Source organism: Equus quagga, chromosome 14 (assembly GCF_021613505.1).
Source record: "Equus quagga isolate Etosha38 chromosome 14, UCLA_HA_Equagga_1.0, whole genome shotgun sequence".
Taxonomy (NCBI): Eukaryota; Metazoa; Chordata; class Mammalia; order Perissodactyla; family Equidae; genus Equus; species Equus quagga.
Genome location: NC_060280.1, coordinates 2,361,356 through 2,387,110, shown reverse-complemented (window position 1 = coordinate 2,387,110; position 25,755 = coordinate 2,361,356). Strand labels below are relative to the sequence as shown.

At 42.6% G+C, this 25,755-nt stretch overlaps 1 pseudogene; it reads left to right on the top strand.

Moving 5' to 3' along the window:
* The first annotated feature begins 3,959 nt into the window (after nucleotides 1–3,959).
* Nucleotides 3,960–5,903, top strand: LOC124252191 (follitropin subunit beta-like; annotated as a pseudogene).
* The last annotated feature ends 19,852 nt before the right edge of the window (nucleotides 5,904–25,755 follow it).

The window sequence follows — 25,755 nt, the reverse complement described above, 5'->3', positions numbered from 1 at the left end:
GTATAAGAAGCTACTGAAACCAATGCAGAATAAACCCAAAGAAAACTATACCAAGGCAGGCCGTAAATTAGCATAAATTCAGCAAAGCATCCTGAAAATTAGTGATAAAGATAAAATCTTAAAAGCAGTCAGAAACAAGACACATTGCATAGAGGGAGTAAATAGGTAAGACTGCAGAATTCTCATCAAAAACAACACAAACAAAGAAGATGAAGTGTGGAAACAAAACAATCAACAAACAAATAAACTTGCTAACCTAGAATTCTATAACCAGCAAAAAGATCCTTCAAAAATTAAATTGAATTAGACATATTTAATGAAGTTAAGATTGAGAGAATGTATTGCCAGAAAATGTGTGTGACAATAATTTTAAAGGATGTTCTTTAGGCAGAAGGAAAACAATATAAGATGTGTTGAAAAAGGTAATATGCATATAAATATAAAAGACTTCTCATTTTTTAAGCTTTTAAAGAATATAATTAACTATTTAGGACAAATATAACAACTTATTGAGGGATTAGAACAATGTCAAAGTAAAATAAACGACAACATTGCACAAAGGATGAGAGTGGAGGAAAATGGAAGTAGAAGGTTTATAAGATACTTTCATTATGTGTGAAGTGGAATAATATTATTTGAGTAAAGATATGCATTTTAAACTTGAGAGCAACCAAATAAACAAAGAAACAAACAAAGAAGTAATATAGCAAGCTGATAAGCCAATTGGTTGTTATGTGCCATCAAGTCAGCTCTGACTCCTGGTAGCCATGTGAATGAGTGATGTCCACAATGTCCCGTCCTCAGCAGCCCCCCTCAGCTCCTATAGACTCATGCCTATGGATGCCTTTATGGAATCAATCCATTTCATATTTGGTCTTCCTCTTTTCCTGCTGCCTTCTACTTTTCCCAGCATTACTGTCTTTTCCAAACAATCCAGCCTTCTCATGATGTGGCCAAAGTAGGACAGCCTCAGTTGCATCATTTTCCCTCCAGCGATAGTTCAGGCGTAATTTGCTCTAGCACCCACACGTTCACCTTTCTGGCAGCCCAGGGTATCCGCAGAGCTCTCCTCCAGCGTCATATCTCAAATGAGTCCATTTTTTTCCTGTCAGCCTTCACCATGCAGCTTTTGCACCTGTACACAGTAATTGGGATTACGAGGGTGTGGATAATCTTGGCCTTGGCCTCTAATGACACTTCCTTATGCTTGATTGTCTGTCCCAATTCTTTCATTGCTGCCCTTCCGAGTCTCAGTCTTCTCTTGGTTTCTTTTTTTTTTTAGATTTTATTTTTTTCCTTTCTCTCCACAAAGCCCCCTGGTACAAAGTTGTATATTCTTCGTTGTGGGTCCTTCTAGTTGTGGCATGTGGGACGCCGCCTCAGCATGGCCTGATGAGCAGTGCCATGTCCGCGCCCAGGATTCGAACCAACGAAACACTGGGTCGCCTGCAGTGGAGCGCACGAACCTAACCACTCGGCCATGGGGCCAACCCCTTTCTTGGTTTCTTGTCTGCAGTCTCTATTTACATTGATGACTGAACCAAGGTAAACAAAACCTTTAACAATTTCAACGTCTTCATTGTCTACATTAAAGTTGTGTAGTTCTTCTGTAGTCATGATTTTTGTCTTGTTGTTCAAATGATAAGCCAATAGTAGAGATAAAACAAACACTAAAAAATAACCAGATCAAAAGGAAATAAGCAAAATGAAAAAAATGAACAGAATAGATGAGACAAATAACAATATAGTGAACATAAACCCAAGAATATCAAAATTATATTAAATGTGAAGATTCCGAGGACTCCAATTAAAAGGCAAGGATTACAAGGCCAGATGTTTTTAGAAAGCAAGACTCAACTATTTGCTGCCTAGATGAAAGCACTTTAAATATAAAGACTCAGGATGAAAAAAGATATATTTTGCAGACACTGGTCATACGGTTGTAGTGACCATATTAACATCAGGAGAAGTATAGCTCAGGAGAAGGAATAGTGCCATGCATAAAAAGGAACATTTCATAAGATAAGATGGTCAATTCATCAATAATACGTAAAAGTCCAAAATGTGTATGCCCTTAATAACAGAACTTCAAAATGCATGAAGGAAAAACTGATAGACTTCAAGAAGAAATAGATAAAATTATAGTTGAAAATTTCAACATTCCTCTCTCAGTAACCAATAGAACAAGCAGATAGCAAATGAGAGGGCATATAGAAGAGTCAAACAGCACCATCAGTCAAGTCAAGCTAATTAACATCTACAGAACATTCCACCCCAAAACAGAAGAATGCACATTCTCTACAAATGCACACAAATGCTCAGCAAAATAATCCATAGGCTGATAAAAAATATATCTCAAAGAATTTAAATGATAAAAATTATATAAAGTATATTTTCTAAACATAATGGAATTAAATAATCAGTCAATAACAAAAAAAAAATCTTGAAAATCCCCCCAAATTTGGAAATTAAGCAATATGTTTCCAAGTGATCCACGGGTCAAAGAGAGAAATTAGAAAATATTTTTAACTGAATGATGATGACAACTCAACATGAATTAAGATTTGGGGGTGAACCTAAAGCCATACGTACAGGGAAATTTGTAGTTTTAAATGCTTGTATTATAAAAGAAGATAAGTGCAAAATAAATTATCTAAGCTTCAATCTTAGGAAGGTAGAAAAAGAAGAGTAAATTAAACCCAATATAATTGAATAAAACTACAAATACAATGGGGCCGGCCCGGTGGCGCAGCGGTTAAGTTCGCATGTTCCACTTTGGTGGCTGGGGGTTTGCCGGTTCGAATCCCGGGTGTGGACATGGTACCACTTGGCAGGCCATGCTGTGGTAGGCATCCCACATAGAAGTAGAAGAAGATGGGCACGGCTGTTAGCTCAGGGCCAGTCTTCCTCAGCAAAAAGAGGAGGATTGGCGGCAGATGTTAGCTCAGGGCTAATCTTCCTGAAAACAAAAACAAAAGCAAAAAAACTACAAATGTAAGAACCAGCCCCATAGCCGAGTGGTTAACTTCATGTGTTCTGCTTTAGCAGCCCAGGGTTTCGCCGGTTCCGACTCTGGGCGTGGACCTACCACTGCTCCTCAGGCCATGCTGAGGCAGCATCCCACGTAGCACAGCCAGACTGACGTACAACTAGAATATGCGGCTATGGACTGGGGAGCTTTGGGGAGAAGAAAAAAAATTGGCAACAGATGTTAGCTCAGGTGCCAATCTAAAAAGAAAAAAATACAAAAATAGAATCATGTATTTAGTATAAATGGTGAACTTGACACCTGCCTCTGTCTATGGCATTCCTCAGCCAACCCAGGAGACGACAGGCCTCTGCTTCTATAGTCATCAAGTGGGGATAGTTATTTTTGAAATTATTGATAAAAAACAAATGGAGATTCTCAGTGAAGAGGTTTTCATTACTGTCCTGTAGGGAGTTCAGGCATGCCCGCCTGCTTTCTCAAAATTTGTATATCTATTAAAAACGGGGATGGCAAGTAACTAATTTTATAGACCAATTAACCCGGCCTTTGAAATATTCTTCTAGTAATCAAATCTGAACAAAATTATGTGCCCATGTTTAGGTTAACCCAAAAAACCAACCAAAAAAAGAATTCTCATGTACAAAATTTTCTTTATTAAAATTGAAATGGTCATTAAACTGAGATTAAAGGGACCTCTTATGACAAAAATTGCCTTGCTCCAAACTAATCACTTCCATTTTAAGGTAATCCCCATTTTAAGGTAACCCTAAAAAAAAACCACACCTCCGCTTCAAGAATTCCATGGGGAATTCTGACCAGTGATGTGTCTCCCTTTGTCTGAAAGTGCCTGCTGAAGCTGCCCGTGACTGTGCAGCTTGGGGAGCAGATTTATTTCAGTTCACTTTGACTGGGTCAAAGGCCATGGCAGTTAAAATCCTTTGAGTTTCTAATTGTTCGCTTCCAGCCCAGGATGAAGTCAGTCTAGGTTTGCTTGCTCTCCTGTTGCTGGAAAGCAGCCTGCTGCAATAGCTGTGAGCTGACCACTATCCCCATCGCCATGGAGAAGGAGGAATGCAGCCTCTGCATAAGCGTCAACACCACCTGGTGTGCGGGCCATTGCCTGGCCTTGCTGAAGCGAGGGTGCTGAGAGTCCGGATGAGGCAACTTGCCTTAATTTCTACTTCACCAATATTTTAAGTTTCCCAAGTAACAGCCATGAATCCCTTAGCCAACACTGTCTGTGTTGTGATTGAGGTTAATTACCACGATATTCGTTTGGGTTTGGATTTAATTTAGGTAAAACAAAATTTGGGGCAGCTCAGATGGATGTAAATGAATGCTTCAGTAATGCGCCAATTTTGCATTTTAAAAGTATTTTTCTGCTAGCTTTACCTATTGAGCGATAAACATGGGCATGAGTACATATCTATATTTAATCATGGAATGCTGTCAATAGCCTCAAAAAGCCAATTGCAATAATAAAAGGCATGCCTCTGCAGTATGATAGCACAAAAATTCATTTAAAACCAAATAAAAATGCCAGCAGCCAATTATAAAATTTATTTTATTGGTCCACTGTAATACCAATGCCAACCAGCAGCCTGTGAACAGCCAATCCCTGTAGACTAGAACCAGAACGAACCAGCAAACCCACTTCCTTCTTCACGCTCTTCAGAAAACCCAGGCATGGAGGCGTCCAGCCGCGTGTGTACACTCTCGCAGCCTCTTCACAACAGGCCGGTTAAAGGGGAAAGTGTGTCTCCTTTGCCATTTTTCTGTGGCATCTGGCTGTGCAGGAGTTTGACAAACTGAAACTGAAAGAGCCTGCATTTTAAGGAATATGCTTTATTTGATATTAAATTAATTTGATCAATAAAACTCACCTTACCGCACTTTTGGTGGCATATAGACCTGGTGGCCAGTTAGGAAAATGAGTTAAACAGCAGTCCCTTCTCTCCCTTAAAACCAATTATTTTCTCATTGGGCAAGTCAAAGAGTGAAAAAGATTTGGCCTGAATTAAATGTTTTGATACTGAAACTGTATCATGTACTTTTGGGTTAAGAACCCTGCAAATATACAGAATTTAAGGCAGTGGCAATGAAGAACCCGAAAGGCAATAGAATGTCCAGAATCCGATATGAGACTTCCTTAACACTTTAGGCCAAGTATCAATAAGTCAGCTTATGACTCTTACTCCTCCTTCAGATATACATGGAAAAGAACACTTGGAAGTATTTTTCTGAGCAATTAAACCCAAGTCTTATGTGTTTTTTTCTATCATTAATATAGTTTCAGGTTAGTAAGAACCAAAGAAAAAGCCATCTTAAAATTCTAAAAGTCATACCTTCATCTTTATATTCTTTTATACTGTACAAATTCAAAGCTTTACAAGAAATATTAAATATGTAAGCACTATCACAGTGGGGAGGAAGGATGCAGTTTATTTTCTGTGGCCAAAAGGATGCAGTTACACTTTCTGTGACTTCCAGGACAGTTTAGAAAAGTGGGGTACCAGAAGAGCTCCTTTATGAGGTCAAGGTTCCTATGCTTATGGATCCTAGAAGCTGGTCTTCAGAGAGCAAATATTACAGCAAGCAGTTCTATCCCTGTCACATTTTGATTAAGCCAAACAGAAACTTCCAGAATATTGTAACCTAAGGCTCTCCTTCCTAAACTCCTCAGGACCTGGTGTACAAGGACCCAGCCCGGCCCAACATCCAGAAAACATGCACCTTCAAGGAGCTGGTGTACGAGACAGTGAAAGTGCCTGGCTGTGCTCACCACGCGGACTCCCTGTACACGTACCCGGTGGCCACTGCATGTCACTGTGGCAAATGTAACAGCGACAGCACTGACTGCACCGTGCGAGGTCTGGGGCCCAGCTACTGCTCCTTCGGTGACATGAAGGAATAAAGAGCGCTGACACTGTGGGCTGCCTGCCCTTGTCCTGAAGGACCAAGTTACCCAAAATGTCTGTGTGTCCCATGTGCTCAGGCTGCAAACAGCTGTGGGAGCTCCTGCTGACCTCTGCTCTCCTGGCAGAGCGGGAGCTGCAGGAACTGAGGGCAGGGGCGGGAGCCTGTCACCACTCAACCCTGTGTCCTAGGGCTGGGCTCTGTCAGTTTCATGCAACTGGAATTAAGTTGTTTCCCGTTGTGAATAGACTTAGAGGTCCTTTGGAGCATGCTCCTGATTTTACAGATGAGAAACGTAGACTTGCGAGAAGGAGGTCTCAAGATGATTAGGTAGGAGAAGTGAATGGAACACAGCCTCCTAGTAGATGCACGGCCTGCAGGAGCACGGCCAGTGCTGCGATAGCATCATACAGCAGGTGCCTAACTCTATGTCCAGTTGTAGATGACTGAGGGGATGGTGAGGAAGCTGCGGCGACTGAGCCAAGACTGCCCACTTTTCTGCTGATCCACAGAGGTGGCGGCATCAGTTCCACCTTGTCTGTGTTTTCCTGGCAGAGAAGCTGTTGTTGACCTGTGCAGGTGGGAGCAGGGGAGGAGAATGGTAAGCCAGGAACAGGGCAACCATTCAGGATTTGCAGTCTGAAATACCAAATCTTAATTTTTATTTCAGATTTGAATTAACAGCTAAGGCAAGAACTATTAATTTGGGCCTGTGGAAATTCAATGGTAAAACCACTAAATATCTTTTCCAGAATTGTTATCCCGTACATAGTCTATTGCTTAAAAAAGTTTGATCAAGAATTTCTAGTCTCCCACAAAACTCCCTCTCAGGCAATCAGACATCACCTGTCACTAGTTGCTGTGCCATCTCGACCAGAATCCTCCTCCTTTTGTGGGATGGGAACCTTAAAGTCCATGTGACAGCACATCAAGCAACTTAACAAGGTACCTTAAATTACTTGTCAATTAACTTTTCACAGAAATAGTTCTCAAAAAGTGTTGGCAGTCTAGAGAGAAAAGCTGTGTTTTTTGGGCTCTCTGCATTTGCTTTGTCACTTGACTATATGTTCTCTCAAATCTATTCTTTTCAAAAGGCTACACACTGAAAATGCTTCATGAATTAAATTGCTTTTAAAGATATTAACTCTTAGGATCTCCACTTTGAAACATACTTAAATCTCAACAATGTGATCTACCAAAGGCACGTTAGATTTTTTCACGTTCTTGAACTACTCACACGTGACACATACATGTGTATTTTCATAATATTAGTGGGAAATTATTAGAACTGTATGTTAAAATGCTTCTGTAGGGGCTAGCCCCATGGCCGAGTGGTTAAGTTTGCGTGCTCTGCTGCAGGCAGCCCAGTGTTTCGTTGGTTCGAATCCTGGGCATGGACATGGCACTGCTCATCAAACCATGCTGAGGCAGCATCCCACATGCCACAACTAGAAGGACTCACAATGAAGAATATACAACTATGTATCGGGGGGCTTTGGGGAGAAGAAGGAAAAAATAAAATCTTTTAAAATGCTTCTGTAAATATTACCTGTGCTCATCATTCCCTTGGAAATATCAATAAGAATTCCAATGGATTTTAGTGGCCTTTTCCCCCTAAAATATACCCACCAAAATTGCTTCAGTGAAACTTTCTGTCATTTTCTGAAGTCATCACTTTCTTAATTTATCCCTATTGTTCCTCACCCCTCAGTCTACATTAAAATTGATTTATTATCGGAAACTCTTAGCATATCTTATTTGTCTGTAGCTCAGATTCAGTGGGAAGTCTTTTTTGGAATCTAGTTAAAAGCTCAAGCTAATATACTTTTGAGCACATGAATATCAAGGATTATTCTTCTCAATAGATGCATAAAAATCATTTGACAAAATTCAACACTCTTTTTTGATTAAAAAAAAAAAACTTTCAACAAATTGGGTATAGAAGGAATGCACCTCAACATAATAAAGGCCATATATGACGAGTTTACAGCTCAACATCATACTCAATGGTGAAAGGTTGAAAGCTTTTCCTCTAAGATCAGGAACAAGACAAGGATGTCCACTCTCACCACTCCTATTCGACACAGTACTGGAAGTCCTAACCAGAGCAATCAGGCAAGAAAAAGATATAAAAGTCATCCAAATCAGGAAAGATGAAGGGAAATTGTCTCAGTTTACAGATGACATGATCTCATGTAAGAAAACCCTAAAGACTGCACCCCAAAACTGTTAGAACTAATAAACGAATACAGTAAAGTTTCAGGATACAAAATCAACATGTAAAAGTCAGTTGTGTTTCTATAGACTAACAACAAACTATCTGAAAAAAAATAAAACAATCTCAGAGGCTGGCCCCATGACATAGTGGTTAAGTCCAGTGCACTCCACTTCGGCAGCCCAGGTTTATGGGTTCAGATCCTGGGCATGGACATACACCACTTGTCAGCCATGCTGTGGCGGTGACCCACATACAAAACAGAGGAAGACTGGCACAGATGTTAGCTCAGGATAAATCTTCCTCAGCAAAAAATATAAAAATAAAACAATCTCATTCATAATAGCATCAAAAACAATAGAATACTTTGGATATGTCACCACAACATATAACACATAACAACAAAAGCAAAAGTAAATAAGTGGGACTATATCAAACTAAAAAGTTTCTGCACAGCAAAAGAAATTATCAATAGAATAAAGAGGCAACCTACAGAATGGAAGAAAATATTTGCAAACCACATATCTGATAAGAGGGTAATATCCAAAATATATGAGGAACTCACAAGACTCAATAGCAAAGACACAAATAATCTGATTAGAAAATGGGCAAAGGACCTAAACAGATATTTTTTCAAACAAGATATAAATGGCCAACAGGTATATGAAAGGTGTTGAACACCACTACTCATCAGAGAGATGCAAATCAAAACCACAATAAATATCCCCTCACACCTGTCAGAATGGCTATTATCAAAAAGGCAAGACCAAAGAGTGCTAGTGAGGATGGGGAGAAAAGGAAACTCTTGTGCACTGTTGGTGGGATTTAAATCGGTACAGCCACCATGGAAAACAGTATAGTGGTTCCTCAAAAAATTAAAGACAGAGCTACCATATGATCCAGCAATCCCACTTCTGGGTATATATCAGAAGGAAATAGAATCATTATCTCAAAGAGATATCTGAACTCTCATGTTCATTGCAGCATTATTTATAATAGCCAAGACATAGAAACAACTTTTCTGTAGACAGATGAATGGATAAATAAGATGTGTGTATATATATACATATGCAATGGAATATTATTCAGCCATAAAAAGAAGGAAATCCTGCCATTTGAGACGACATGGATGGACCTGTAGGCATTAGGCTAAGTGAAACTAGAGACACAGAGTAAGACAAATACTGTATAATCTCACTTATATGTGGAATTTAAAAAAAAAATTGAACTCATAGAAACAAAGAGTAGATTGGTCGTTGCCAAGAGCTGGGGGACAGAGGGAATGGGTAAGGTGGTCAAAGGGTACAAACTTCCAGTTATAAGATGAGTAAGTTCTGAGGGTCCGATGTACAGCATGGTGACTATAGTTAAATGTGTTGTATACTTGAAAGTTGCTAAGAGAGATCTTAAAAGTTCTCACCACAGAAATAAACAAACAAAAAGGTAACTATGTGAGGTGGTGGATGTTGATTAACCTTATTTGTGGTAATCATTTCACGATATAATACGCATATCAAATCATCACATTGCACACCTTAAACCTACACAGTGTTGGATGTCAATTATACCCCAATAAAGCTGGAAAAGAACTTAAAATAAATTATTTTAAAAAAAGGATTATTCTTTCCAAATGTTTTTTTTTCATCCAATTTGAAATTCTCAAATTGAGTACATATTAAATTGGTGGGTCTCTCATAATAATCATCTTCCTTGTTGTTCAAGAAGAGATGTGATTATATTTTTTTGATGGAACAAAGACGTAAGGACAAAATGAGAGTTGAATAGAATTGTGGAATGAGAGAGAATAGAAGCCTCCAGCTCAAAGCTGCCATTTACTGGCTGTTAACACTGGGGCCCGAGATCACAAAGGCCGTAAGATGATCAGAACTACAACTCTGCACTCCTCATTTTTAGACTCTCTTTGGAATATTTCTCACTATGCCAAACACTTTGTCAACCAAACTAGCTGATTCAGGTGTGGCTAACTGTAAAGTGTGGACCACCACGTACATCTGTATTTCTACAACACTTTTATGCCAAACCACGCTGCAGCTCTGGTCATCAAAATAACGAGTTAGCAGCTCCCTGGATGCAGGGATCCTGTCTGCCTCACTCCCTCCTGTGTAAACCCTTGGCATTTTCGTGGTCTAATTGGATTGATTCAAACTGAACTGAGAATCTTTTCCCCTGCAATTTCTATCCAGTTTTGTCTTCTGGAACCATCCAAAACAAGATTGACTGCTTGAACACCATTCACATAAGGAGGGCAACTATGTTCTCATTGTCAGCCTGAAGATTAGCAGTTCATTCAATTGTTCTTTGAATAATCCAGTGTCCAGACAGGCCCTTCCATGGTCCTGATCAATATTCTTTTGTATGTTAAGGACTTGTGTAAAGTGTGGGGATTCATAAAGGGCAAAATAGACCCAGACAGAAGACAGTAAATAACCACAAACAACAGATGTGAATGGAAGGTCTTCGAAGACCGTGGATACATGACGATGAAGTCCTGAGCTCCTGGCTGGATGCCTGATGGGTACGAGGCTCTAATGACCTGGTCAGCACTCTGTCTTACTGTTCTCTGAGCACTACGGGCCTGTGTAGTCAGCCTGTGGTCAAACACCACTCCTTTTCAAGTGAACTTGAAGTGATTGTTTTTACTTACTGAAGTTTGAACCGTTAAGGCAAAGCCTTTTGCCCATTTCAAAGATAAGCATTCTTCTTTGCACCTGGTGTTACTACCTACCAACAAAACTCAGTCAGCTTACTGAGTTTGGACTTTATATCATTTATTCCTTGCATTTCTTTTCACATAGAAAACAGGAAAAAAATATTCAAGACAAGAACTTAAAGGGAGAAGGTGAAAGATCTAAGACCTATCAAATTACCGATATTTTACCAATATGAACACAGAAACTTTGCTTACATACCACAGGCTGCCCAGAGAAGTGGCCAAGGAATACTGGTCTGAGAAAACCCTCATTGCTAATAGGTAGCAAAGTAGATGATTTAGAGCAGAGATGTGAGTGAAAAATCCCAGCTTGACTCCTTTCTGTGTGCTGCTGGTTACCTCTCTGAGCTTGTGTCCTCATTTTCAAAACAGGGATAATATTTATAACCATGTCACAGTAAGAGCTAACATTTATATGGCAGCTACTATGAGCTGGGGACTATTTATTTCTTAACTTACATAATCCTCATATCACCCTTTGAAGTGAGTACTATCACTATCTCCATTTTATAGGAGAAGTAACAGAGGTTCAGAAAAGTTTAATAGTTTGCGCAAGTCATATAGCTGTTAAGTGGTAGAGTTGGGGTCTAAACACAGAGAATGAGCTCCAGAGTTTCTGCTTACAGCCATGGCACTATCCTGCCTTACTAGTGGAAGCATGAACTCGAGGGTTGAGCTGAAGATTATGCCTCTCATATTGCCATCACTCCCCTCAGCTGCAGAAAGAAAAGAGAGCACTGGGCTAGGAGTGAGTCAGGGGGCCTGGGTCCTACTCTCAGCTCCTCCCTGACCAGCTGTGTGAAACTAAGCAAGTTACTTGATCTCTCTGGGCCTCAGAATCCTCATCTGTGAAATGAAAATGTCCAGGGGTCATGAATTCATGCTTGGAGATGCCCAAAGTGTAACGCAATGAATGAAACAGACTAAGGCGTATTCTTTCCATAGAGAAACGCTTTGCTTGCACACACAGCACATACAGCACGTGAGCACACGGGGGCATTCAATAAAGCTGCAGCTGCCATCATTTACTTCTCCCTTTCCCTTTTTCCCCAGACTCCTCCAGAGTTTTCAACCGCAGGAAAAGTTAGAAAAGCTACCTCTCTCAGTAACTCTCACCACTTCAGGTCCCAGAGAAAGCTGCTAGCATGGAAATGGCCTTGCGGAGGAAGGCCAGTGGCCAGCCTGTTTCTGAGCCTGTTTAGTCTCCCAACAGCTGAACTTGGCCTTCTGGCCAGCTCTGAGCCTGCCACACCAAAGGCTCTTTAGACCCAAGGCCAGGAACGCACAGTGCTCTGGAAGCAGTCATAGCCTCCCAAATCCACTTAATCCCTTAATTCCTGCCTCCTGGCGCCGCAGGAGCCCACACAGAATGCCGGCCTCGGCTTCTACCCAACAGCATCAGCAAAGACCTGAGCCCCTCGCAGCCACTCTGCTCTGATCACGAGGCTGGGCTCCGACATCCTCAAACCCTGAGGCCCCCGTCTTCAGAGGCAACGTTCTCCTGCGTGGCTGGAGTTTGCTGATGCGTTTAAGTGAAGAAATCCAAGGTACGTTTGATATTTGGACAAATGTCGAATGTTTCCCGTACACACCAGATAGGAAATATAAGTGAGGGACTTTAAAAAAAAAAACGAAAAAGGCAAGCAAGCAGGCTGCTCTGAGTCTCGTGTTGCTTCCTTCTCTAACAGAGGGTTCTAGAAAGGTAAGTGAGACTCCTCTGCATTCCGAAATGCTGACCTTAGTGTGCCCTCCCTATTGCCATCAGCCCTCTCAGCAGCAGAAAAGAGAACATTGGCCGGAAGGGAGTCAGGAGGCCTGGGTCCCACTCACGGCTCCTCCCTGACTAGCTCTGTGATTCTGGACAAGTTACTTGATCTCTCTGGGCCTCAGAATTCTCATCTGTTAAATGAAGATGGCTGCAGGTTGCAAATTCATGCTCAAAGAGGCCCAGAGAGTAATGACGAGGGACCATTCTTTCAACAGAAGAAAGCTTTGCTTGCATGTTTAATGCATAATAATACTGTCCAGTTTCAGAAAGAAATATGTTCACTTTCATTTAGTAAACTTTTAATTTTAGAAAATTTAAGATTTCCAAAAAAGTGGCAAAAATAGCACCCCACACCCAGCTTCCTCGCCTGTTAACATCTTATATTAGTATTATACATTTATCACAACTCTTTTTTCTTAAAATATGCAGTCCTCTCAGCCTATCTAGAGATAGGAGAACAGAGTTATAGTTCTCTACTAAAGAAGAACAGAGTGCAATCTTGTCTTGATCATTCAGCCCCAGTTAGAGACGCTTAAGGAGTGGAGCAGAAGCAGCTGACAGGCACAAACCAGCGGTGCGAGGAGCTGCAGCACAGACCCACCGTGTGGATGGCGACCACACAGGAATGCAGAGCCTGTATTTCTAGATCTCTGCATTTTATTTTTGTTTTTGTTTTCAGATAAGGCAGAAATACAGATTTTTATGTGAAACATGTCCATTATTAAAGGTTAGCTTATTTCTTTTCCTTTCTCAAAATACAATGCTGGCCGAATAAAACTCTGCTAGCTGGATGTGGCCCGTGACTTTCACTTTGAGATTGCTGGTTGTGTTAGTTTCCCCGGGCTAAAGTCAAGGTGTAAACAGGGCTGGTCCCTTCCAGGGGTTCTGAGGGGAGAGTCTGTGTCTCTACCTTTTCAGCTTCCAGTGGCCTCCTGCTTTCCTGGGCTTGTGGCCCCTTGCTCTTTGCTCCATCTCCGAAGCACATGGCTCCAACTCTGCTTCTGTCATCATGTCACCTTCTCTTAGGACTCTGAGTGCTCCGCATCCTTCTTGTAAGAAGCATGATGATTACATTGGGCCCACACAGATAATCCAGGATAATGTCCCCACCTCAAGATCCCTAACTCAATCAAATTCGAAAATCCCCTTTTGCCATATGAGGTAACATTCACAGGTTCTGAAAGATTAGGAAGCGGACATACACGGGAGTCATTACACAGTCTGCCACATTAGTTTAGAAGCTAAATTCCTTTCCAGCTTCTATATTAAAGGATTCTCTCCTGGATCACTCCCAGCCACACGAGTCTTCCTTACGGTTCCATCTTCTTGGCCTCCGATCAGAGAAGCAACCTTGGCGAATATTTGTGGGGCAGCCGCCATGTGCCCAGTAGTGTTTCAGCAACAGAGGGGAAGAGAAAATATAAAAGAACAAATATTTTCTTCTCTTCCAGAGATTTCTGATGCACTTATGAAAGGACGAGAATTTACAGAAGGTGCAGTGCTCTGAGAACTCACTTCACTAGAAAGATTCTCATTAGATCTAGGAGATAAAGTTGGCTATACACCCTTTTCTTGAACAGCAGAATATTACAGAAGTATGAACCATATTACCCATTTACTGACACTTGGTGGAACACTCATTAGTCACCATTTCCACATAGGACCCTCGATAATCCACACTAGGACACAGGCTGTGACAACACAGGTCAGGATGAAGGGGATGAGCAAAGCCAAGCTCTCTGAGATGAAACTCTTGGAGGTGACATGGCCAGGGCCACTTTTTTCCCCTAACTCAACTTTATACCAAATACTACAGCCATAAACTACTAGGCAGGAAGGGCATCTTATCATTGGAAGTCTGAAGAGGGCATCTTTGGAGTGTCTGCCCCACACATCAGTAAATGACCCTACCCACTTTCTCAGCAAAATATATATCCCTCCAACTCACCAAAATGTCTTCTTGTCATATCTTTGCAATTGTTGACTGGATTTGATTGAACCAGAAGGCATTTGATGCATACGGTTCCATCCCTGGGCATTTGGAATTACAACCAAGAATCGACTTAGTTGAGGCCTCTAACAAAATTTGGAAGGTGAAGTATGACCATCTTTCTCCATCACAGACCAGGGGTGTAGAGAGAACCACACAAAGAGAGCGCAAGCAAGGCCTGAAACAATCACACATGAGACTCAAGTGACATCCAGACCAGCTTCACGGCTTTTCTGTTTCTGCTTCCAGGCACTTCCCGGCTGCATTATTTGGTTTGGCTGCTCTTGAGTTCTAAGAGAAAGCCCTGTTTCTTTAAAATAAATTCCTTATCTTTTGTTAGGTGAGAGCAAGTTGGCTTCTGTTACCCGGAACTCAAAAGTATTACAGTCCTTTGCAAGTCTCAAAGAGCTGCCCCTGAAGGGCTCCCATCCATGGCTGTCTCCACTAAGAACGTCTTCTACTATTACTGCACTCGGATCCCTGTCCTTTAGGAACTATTTTGGAAGAATTTGGCACCTGGCGCTTGTAAGACTTGAGAACAGAGGACACCTTAGGCAACACAATTCACACGTCACTTTTGCAGAAGCGAAATGTTTGGCCTAATTTCTCAAAATAACATCATTTTTATGGGTAGTTAAATTTCTCGCGTGCCAGTTGCTGAGCAGTTTCAGGTAAACCTTGGAAGTTTGCAGGGATGGTCCTCCTTCGGGCACTGTCCACATTTGAAGGAATGACGTGAGGCCTGGCGGAGGCCTGTCTGGGGCTTTCACTCACTAACAACTATTGAAATTACGCAAAGACAGGTGACTCCATGTTTTGCCATTCACAGAATGCTTTCACTCACCGTGCCTCGTTTGATCCTCACAACAGTCCAGTGGGAGAGATGGGTAGCACCCTGTACCCCCATTTTACAGACTTCAGAGGTGTGGAGTGATCCGACCTAGGGAAACAGCCCCAGATTCTGAGCCCCTGAAGGTAAGTGCTGGGTCTAACTAATCCTGACATGCTGATCACCCTGCACAGCAACTGGCACATAGTGTTTCCAGGGTGACAGGTCAGCTCATCGCCCACAGCAACTCCAACCCACTGATAGTGCTGCCTGAAGAGCAGTGTTGAGAAGGATTCTGAGACCCTCTGGACTCTGCGTAGATAAGAGCTGTGGTTAAACAGTGCTGCCTGCCGACAGGTTCGGGAGAGGAGCGGGACAGCACGGTGCTCAGTGTTTCCACACCTACAGTAAATGCTCTACGAACGTTCAGAGTCAAACCAAACTGGCAGACCCAGGGCAGAACACCGAGTCTCCCGACTCTGGTTGCTGGTGTTCTTTCCATTACACTAGACAGCGTCTCCCCTCCCACCCCTACTATCCTGAGACTGACCCTAGAATAAGAGTCAGAAAACTACCACCCAGAGACCAAAGCTAGTCCGCAGCCCGTTTTTGTAAGTAAACTTCTATTGGAACAGAGTCATGCCCGTTTGTTTAGATATTGCCCACACGCTTCCATGCAACAATGACAGAGTTAAGGAGTTGCAACAGGGACCAGGCTGCCCACAAAGACCAAAATACTTACCATCTGTCCTTTTATAGAAAAAGTCTGGCCAATCCCGCTCCCAAACCAAATCAAAGAAGTTCAGAGTAGCTCCAAACGGATCAACGTAGTAATCCCACCTTTTCTTCTCCATAGAAGAAAGTCGCCCACCTTTGTGCTCTGGTGAGCAGATCGAGGTGCACCTCGCTCTCACCAAGCATTCTACGATAAAGCAGGCAAGCGTGTCTCCTCATTCAGCTATTCACGGACTGGCATTTAGAAAAGAAGCAGCTCTAATACGAATTAAGAACTTCAGTGACTTGTGCCTGAGGTGATTAATTCACTGAAGATCAGAAGAAAAATACAACATAAAATGGTAATAATAGGATTAAAACCTGCTGTAAACTCTATTCCTCTGGGATCCAACCAAACAGAGAGTCAAAACTTACTTTATTTTCCTTTTTGGGGAGAAATACCATACAAAGATTGGCTAATGAAGTTGACGAGAGAATCAGTTTTCATGGTATCCACTCAAATTAAAAGTAACTGATTTTCGTAATTACAATACTAAAGGCTTATGAGTCACATAAAGGCGATTCAGCCATCTTTGTGAGACTCAGGGACCAATATTAAGTTAACCAGCATTAATGAGCCAAGCTGCCCAAGTTCTGAATACAAAGGACAATAGTATATTGGTTTATCTTTTAACTTTTGGTTTTTATGCAGTATTGCAGGAGTCAAGCCAAGGAATAGAAACAAAGGAAATGTAATGAGTCAGTTGTGTCTTTCTCCAACAGATTGTGGGTCACCACACTACACAATGCGACACACATTGGTGGTCATGCAATAGTTGTGAGTGATAAGGTAATTTATATATAGCCACCAACTGCAGTGGGAGAAGATGATAAAACATTTAACACGTAAACAGACAACATAAAACCAGGTGTTATGGGGAACATGCTGTGTTAGAGACTATGCTAGGTTGATTGAAAATATGGCGGCTAATAATTCGTCACATCCAAGTACATACAGATCGCTCCTCCGAGCAGAAGCACATCTATTTCCTCCCCCCTTAAATCTGGGCAGGCCTTGTGACTTACTTTGACCAACAGAACGCAGCAGAAGTGGCATTCTAAGATTTTCCCACCAGGCCTTAAGAAGACCCTCTCTCTCTTGGAATCCAGCTGCCATCCCGTGAAGAATCTCAGGCCGAACTCCAGAGTGAGAGAGGCCACATGGAGGGAGGGCCAGCAAACAAGAAACCAGCCTGGACATTCCTGCTCCAAGCAGCTCCTCACTGAACACAGCTGCCTACACAATAAGGAGAATCACCAGTGAGCCCGGGAAACCCACAGTCATGGGGTGTTGTTGTAAGCCACTACATTTGGGGCGGTTGGTTACACAGAAGTTGATGCCTAAAACAGAGACCAATTTTGTGGGGAAAATCATTTAGAGTGATGGTCAGGGAAGGTGTCATGAGAAGGTGTTTGTTGGAACTGAATGAAAAGGGACCAGCCGTGAGACTCCCTGGTGGCTGAGCATTCCAGGCGGAAGAAATAACAAGTGTGAGGCCTGAGGTGGGGATTAGCTTGGTGTGCTTGAAAAACAATTCAAAGCCTGATTTCAGGGAAGGTAATCAGAGAAGTTGAGTCAGAGAGTGAGGGAGGGGCTAGATCCTGGAGGGGCTTGAAAGCCATAGTAAGGAGTCAGATGAACTATCAAGCCAGAGGAAAATCCCTGGAGGTTTTTAAGCAAAGAATGATACAAATGGATTTACATTTTAAAAATATCATTCTGGTTTCTGTGCATGCTGTGTAGACAATAGACTGGGGCAGCAAGGGGAAACTCCTGCTAGCACTCTGCAGAGAGAACACCAAAGCCTGTGCTAGCTCACAAAAGGAGCAGTATTGAGGATACCATAAAATCCACCCATTTTAAATGAACAAGTCAATGGGTTTTTGTAAATTTATATAGTCATGCAACCCTCCCCACAACAGAATTTTAGCATACTCGCATCAACCCTAAAAGTTTATTATCTAATGCTCCTTTTCAGTCAAACTTCATTTCCACCCCGGCCCAAAGCAATGACTGTAATTTACTTTCGGTGAAAGTTTGTCTAACTATAGCTTTGCCTTTCCTGGCAATTTCATACAAAAGCAATCACTCCAAATGTCAGTCCTTTGAGGCTGGCTTCCCTCACTTAGCGTGATGCTTCTGAGATTCGTGTATATTGTTGTGTGCATCACTAATTTATTCCTTGATAGTATTCTATTATACGTAAATGTCACATTTTGTTTATCCAGTCACCAGTTGATGGGGATCTGGAGCTTTCCAGTTTTTGAATAATATGGGTAATTCTGCTGTGAATATCTGCATACAAAGCCTTTGTGTGGACATATGTTTTCATTTCTCCTGGATAAATTTCTAGGTGAGTGTATGCTTATGGAAGAGTATATTTAACTTTTTAAGAAGCTGTCGAACTGTTTTTCAAAGTGACTGTACCACTTCACATTCTTAGCGGCAGTGAATGAGAACTGCAGTGTCTCCACATTCTCATCAACACTTAGCATTATCCTATCCGTTTTCTTCATTTCAGCCATTCGAGTAGGCGCGCTGTGGTATATCACTGTGGCTATAAGTTGCATTTCCCTGTTAACTAATGACCTACATGCACATTTGCTTTAACGTGCTGCTTTGGAGAAGTAGCAATTCAAATCTTTTGCCCATCTTTTTTATTATTAAGTTATAAGAATTCTTCATATACTCTGAAGACATATTCTTTATCAAATATATGTTTTGAAAATATTTTCTCCCAATCTGTGGCTTGCCTTTTTTTATTTTCTTAATAGAATCTGTTGAAGAGCAAATATTTTCAATTTTGGTGAAATCTAATTTCCTAATTTTTTTTTTCTTTTATAGCTTGCTTTTGTGTCCTATGTAAAAAATCTTTGCCTAACACAAGACCACAAAAATTTTCCTCTATATTTTCTTCTAGAAATTTTATAGTCCTAGCTATCATATTTGGGTCTGTTATCTATTTCTTTGACAAAATTTTATGTGCTGCCAGATCACATTTTGGGAGCAAGTCGGCTTATTTTAAGGAGCTTAAATGTGGTAGGTTACAATTGGCTTTCTAACTCAAACAAATAACAGGTAGTCTGGAAAAGGAGGGCTCTTTTAGTGACTGCGTCTCCGCCACGTTCCCTGGTCGTGGCCACATTTACTCTATGAAATGCAGCTTCAACTTCCTCACACCTCCACCCTAAATCTTTGTGGAGTTTGTGGGGTGGGGGCAGCAGGTAGAATGTCTTCCCATTCCTGCTACTTCCTTCCATCAATGGGAGGTCCACTAGTTCAAGGTCTCTGAAGCCGTTTGCCCCATCACTGTCCCCCAGGGAAGAAGAGAGAGGCATCATTTGTGCTCTTGTGGCACTGCTCCATCTCTTCCTTCACCTGGGGAGTGGCCCACATGCAGAGAATATGTGCTCCCCGCCACCCTGAGCCATGGAGGAAACACGGTCATCATCAAGGCCCTGCCATGGGAATGGGGCTGCAGGGGCCAGCGCTGCCTGTGACTCAGTGGTCCCTCTCTACCCAGGGGTTATTATTGGGAAGCCCATGAGCACGATATAAACCTCATTCTGCAATGGCAGCTTTATGCATAATATAGGTAATATGTTGCCTCTACTTGCTCAATCTTCTCTCTGGTTTCTCGTTTGGCTCAGAACTCAGACGGGGAAGACTGTAATTTGCTGGAACACCCCCAAACTTCTATCCTGTGGGCTTCTTAACTCTATCCCTCGGACCTTCTAGAGCCTTGTTTCTCTCTTCCTACTCCCGTCAGATTGAGAATTCATTTTTATAGACAGCCAGCATTTTTATCTTTAAAAATTACTATAAAATTTAAAAAAATATAAATGTACAAAAAAGGAAGAAATGTTAACATTACTTGTTCTTCCACCCTAACTGTGCAGTCCAATAAGGTAGACATTTGCCCTACATGGCTACTTAAATTTAAATTTGCCTTTAAATTAATTAGAATTGAATTAAATAAAAAGCCAGTTTCACAGTCACGCTAGCTACGTTTCAAGTGCTCAACAGCTACACACGGCTAGTGGCTGCTTTCTCAGGCAACAAACGGATAGAACACCTCCATCATCATAGGAAATTCTACTGGATAGAGTGCTCTAGAGAAAATTTGAGATTTAATATGGCCTTCCATATTAAATACATATATAAAATCCATCCTTCGATAATATTTTTGGTGGCTGCCAAGTATTTTTCTGTATTGATTTCTTTACTACAGTTTCTGTAACCAGATGTTGGACATGGACTTTTTTCCGAACTTTTTATTACAGCCAGTAATACACCAAATACTCTTAAATATATCTTCAAACTGTCTTGAATTCTTTGGATGACTCACAGTCACACCTCTGAGACGCAGCGGCAGTCAGAAAGGTGCCCTGGCTTGGAATATATGTCCAGCCTGCCTACTGGTCTGAAAGAAATGCAGAATAATTCGGAATGCCACTCTGCAGAAAGCTGTTTGAAAGACCACACTCCAGGAGTATTCCAGCGTCCCCTAAACCGTGAGAACAAGGCCTTCTCTGAGAGACGCTCGGGGTCTTTCTCAATGGCAATTTGACACCAAACTTGGGCTAACTAAAGGTGGGTTTTGCCATTGGTGTGTCCTCATTCTCTATTTAGTCTCCTGCCACATGGTGTGTGATACTGTTACCAATTCAGTTTCACTGGGGTGCTGAGTGTGGCTCTCAACACGGAAAGCTCTGGAAGCACTTGGTTTCCAGCAGTGGTAGGAAAGCACCCAGACTCTGGAAACAGACCACCAGGGCTTGGGTCCCGGCTCTGCCACTTGTTAGCTGGGTGACCTTTGCCGTGTTACCGAGCCTTTCTTGTTCCAGTTTCCACATCCATAACGTGAGATAATTAATAGTATTGTTACTAGACGTTAGCACATATTAAGCATCTTGTAAGTATTCGATAAGTAAACGGCCTAATCAGTGTGGAATGTAGTGGGACTGTCTTCCGCCTTCACCCACACATGGTGCCTTTGGCGGGGTGCAAGCCCAGCAAGTCCAGCGGACCCCACCATTAGCTAAAACTGAACTTGAGCCAACCAAAACACCTGGAGCAGCCTCTCCAGAAGGCGCCACACGGCTGGCACACTTTCTCTGTAGGGAGAATGGGTTTTGATAAGATCAGTTTGGAAAATGTTGCTCCTCTTCTAGAATTAGAATGCACATCAACATATCTAGGGTTCTGAGAAGTCCTGCAATAAAGACACTTGCTGACTTTAACTTAACCAAGCATTTCCAAAATTAACAGATTCCGACATTTTCGTTGAATAGTCTCTCCTACGGAGCAGGCTTTGGGCAAAGCCGCCGCCTATTCGCACAGTGTCTGTGAAACGACCGTGAGCTGTGCTTCCCCTCAGAAACATCCTTAGCCTCCTCCCCTCACCCCGTCTGTGCTTGGATTATCGATTTGTTGAAACTTTTGGCAGAACCTTACCTTCTTTCTAACCAGTTTTATCTTATCTTGTCAGCCTTCGTCTTTATTCTACCTTATCAAGATTTGAGGAGAATCTCATGATTAAGTATACATTCCAGATTCATCTCCCAGAAAATTGATTAGCTTGGTTTTATTTTGTCTTCCTCCACACATTGGGCAAAGATATCCAGGAGAACATCCTCAGGATGGGGCAAGTCTGTGCTGGGTTGTTTTCTGGTCTTCTGTGCCAGTGATATCTAACCACGCTCAGAATCATCCTTACTAATGTGTTGGTGGGACAAATATTAAAATAAAATACTCTTCCAGGAGCCTGATGAAGACATTACCTTTGATGGAGTGGACAGCTGGTTTCGTTACAAGTACCTGCTGGTCGATCGGTGCTGCAGGGGCATGCTCCAGGATAGGTCTGGGACCACCTCTGGGCCCCGTGGGATTTCCCAGAGATGCGGAAGGGAGGAGTTGCAGTATGTTGTCACACGTCTGCCAGTCTGGCCTTAGCCCAAAGCAGAGACTAATTCTCTTCCTTCTACCTGATCCAGTGGCAGGCTGTGCAGACGTTTTTGGATCAAAGATAATTTTAGAACCTCTTAGGTTCCACCTAATCTATTCACCACTAGCATTAATGCCTACCGTGTTTCATTGATTAGCCAGGATAGAATTTCTCTGGCAAAGCACAGTTTATATTAACAAAGCAAAAGCAATAGTTTAACAAAATTGCCTAAAAACCAAAGCAATGAAATCAAAATCATCAGAACCTGGAACCAAAATAAATCATGAAAACAGGAAACATCGGGTTTTTTCGTTTTTTGCAAAGAGCAGTGGGATTCTATCAAAACAGAGTTTATGATTCTTCACATTCAAGTCTATTAAGGTTAAAATTATGCCAAGGTACCTTCTGAATATTATCATATTTTAAGAGGTATATTAAAAGTGTGTTTTAAAAAGGATATGGATAAATAAAGTGCCATTGCAGCCCCTGAGGAATGGTGCAAACAATGGCGGGGGAAACGACAAGTGTCCTGAAACATCGGATTAATGAAATGTGCTTCGTTACAATTTCCACGGACGTTCAATAACGGTCACCAAGCCAAGACCTTGCTCCTGCACTCCAGACCCATATTTCCAACAAACTACTAAAAATTCTGTCTGCAGGATTACAGAAACACCTAAAAATCCCTGTCTCCCTAACGCACTCACTGTGTACCTCCCCAAAGCTGCTGTTCCTCCTCGTTTCCTCTGCTGGGAAGTGGCACCAACGACTCCCCGTCACCAAATCAGGAATGTGTGTCATCTTAGACATTGTCTTCCTCATCCTTACAGCCAGTGCCTCAGAAAATCCAGTTCTTACAAAGAGAACTAATACCAACGCTCACAGTGCCTTACACTTTTTGAGGGCTTCTCGGCGCCAGTCCGCACCCCGGTGCTTCACAGCCGTTAACTCATGCATGGCCTACGCACTACTCAAACCCTCCCCTTCCACTCCATGCTCCCGCCAGCTTCCTAACTCAGGGGGCTCGTCCTCTCTCTGGATCACAGGTGCCTCTTAAAAGGTGTCTCCCACTCTGGCCACCCCAGACCTCTGGTCTATCCTCCGCATTGGGAGAGAGGACCTTTCTAAAACAGAAGCCTGACCTTGTCACTTCTCTGTTCAAAATCCTTGCATGGTTTCCTGTGGGCCAGAGGACAAAGTTCAAATTCCTCAGCACGACGATGCACAAATATGCCTCAGTTATTCCTTTTAGTCTCCACTTTGCACTTTCTTTACTGATCAGTCACTTCAACCTCCTGAAACATGGTGCACTCGCCCCACCCCAACAGCCCTGCCCTCACAGTCTCTGCGGACAGGACGCCTCCCCGCTCCATGCTGACCCTTAAGCTTTCTGAGCCCTCGAATCCCAGTCTGTACTTCACTACGTCTTTGAAACCTTATTTTCTTTATGTATTTTGATATCCTGAGGTGCTGGCTACAAAGCTTCCTGTCAGAAGTGAAAGTTACATTCCCTGGAGAGGGGACTACATAACCCTCCTTCTGTTCCAACATTCTGTGACGTAATATCCTTCAAGACCCCACCCACAGAAGGAATGCTGGATATTGCGGAGACGGGAGTCCCGTCATCCCTCCACTTGTTCATCAATGGCTTTCTGAAGAGAAAGTGTAGATGTGTGCCAGATTGTGGATATCAAAAATTGCCACAACGCTACCTCCCGTCCCCCACAGTCTTCTTGCAATGATGTTGACTCTGCCCATTTGAGGGGTGAGACATGTGGAATCTGGGTGGGCTTGTGACTATGGAAGAAGCCACCATATGATTTCCAAAGCAAGGCCATCAAAGGTGCCATAACTTCTGTGTGGGATTCATGGGATGCTCACGCATGGAAAGCAGCCACCATCCTGTGAGGAACCCCAACAGCCACATGGAGCCCCATGTGTAAGTGCTCCTGCCAACAGCCACAGCTGAATGCCTGCCCCTGCGACACACTAAAGAGGCTGCAGACGATTCCAGCATTCTAGTTACCCCGAGCCTTGGAGTCTTTCCAGCTGAACATTCCGACACCACGGAATAGAAAAAACCCATCCCTACTGCGCCCTTTACAAATTCCTGATCCACAGAATCTTGAGTGTAAGGTAATGATTGTTTTTTTATGCCACCAAATTTGGGGTGGTTTGTTATACAGCAATAGAAAAACGATACAATAAGCAATAAGATAGGCCAATATTTCTTACACCACTCTAAGAGAAACCCTCGTGTCTTGGGAGATACCACTAAATTTTCTGAGATAAAAGTAAAGGTAGGGGTGGGAGTGGTAATTCGGTGGTCACTTACACTGTGTCTCCTCCTTAAAGATTCCATTGCGTTAATGCAAGTTAGTGGTTTTAAGAAGTCCAGGAGCAACAGCACAAAGCACCTGCTACTGTCAAATATGGCATTCCACAAACAGATTTGACAATGGACTCCTTTCATCATCACACACAAAACATCACCCAAAAAAATGCTGCTGGTAGAATAGTCTGAAACACTGGGTTACAGTAACTTAAATTTGCCAAAGCAAATAATCCTAAACACTGGCCGACTGGAAGAGAATCGCATTTTCATGCTAAGGTCTTAGCCTCAGGATGGGTGGCCTTCAGGGAGAAGCATGAAGCAGTCCGGCTGTGTTGACAGGTTCCACTGGTACATGTGCCTCCCCTCAGAGGTTCGTAGAGGAAACTCATTCCTGTGAGGTAACGAGAGGGGGAAGGAGGAGGCATCCGACCAGACCCCGGCATGCACAGTCTGCATGGAGTGTGCAGGTCCCTACTGCAGCTGTGCTAACAGCTGTCCCTGGCAGAGAATGACAGGTCTGAGTGCATCGAAGGAAGGGAAGGATGGGGAAACAGAGAGACACCTGCTCAAAGGGAGACGACGTTCCCAACGGTACAAACCCTTGTTTTTCTGCATGGCTTCTTTTTATTTCAAAATAAAAAGAATTCACAAGCTGGAGTGGGAAAGTGATCTTCAGATGGCCCAGAACAGTTAATCTTGGTGGTTCATTTGGTGATAGAGCCTTTTGGAATCAGTGAGTCTGTCCCATGCCTGGGGCTTGAGGCTAAGATGGCATTTTCAGTTCTCAGGTTTCCCATCCACTTATGTTATTAACGTTCTGCATCAAAACACCAGAGCCTTGCTCTTTCGGTGTGATCTGATGCTGATGAGAGGCCAGTGGTGTACAAGGTTATCCATCACCTCCAGCCACGCGGCTGGACCCGGCTGGCTGCCAGCACGGTGACCTGGGCTGTGGGTGTGCGCCACTGTCACCTAGTGGCCGCCTGCCCAAAGCACACTCTCCTTCCTCAGCCCTTTGTCACCAGAGTCCTGATTACTGAGACTTGAAGGGGATGAAATTCTCCAAGTCATGCAAGACGGAGTAACATACCACATCTTCAGCTTTATTTCAAAGACATCTACCAGTAAGCACCTCGAGATTATCTTTCACTTGAAAATCGAGAAGAGGCAAACCTTCTAGCAGAAAGCTCCTGGACTTTATCTAAACAGAGCTGGATTGGCAGTTCAAAGATGAGCGACTATGAGCAAGTCACTGCATCT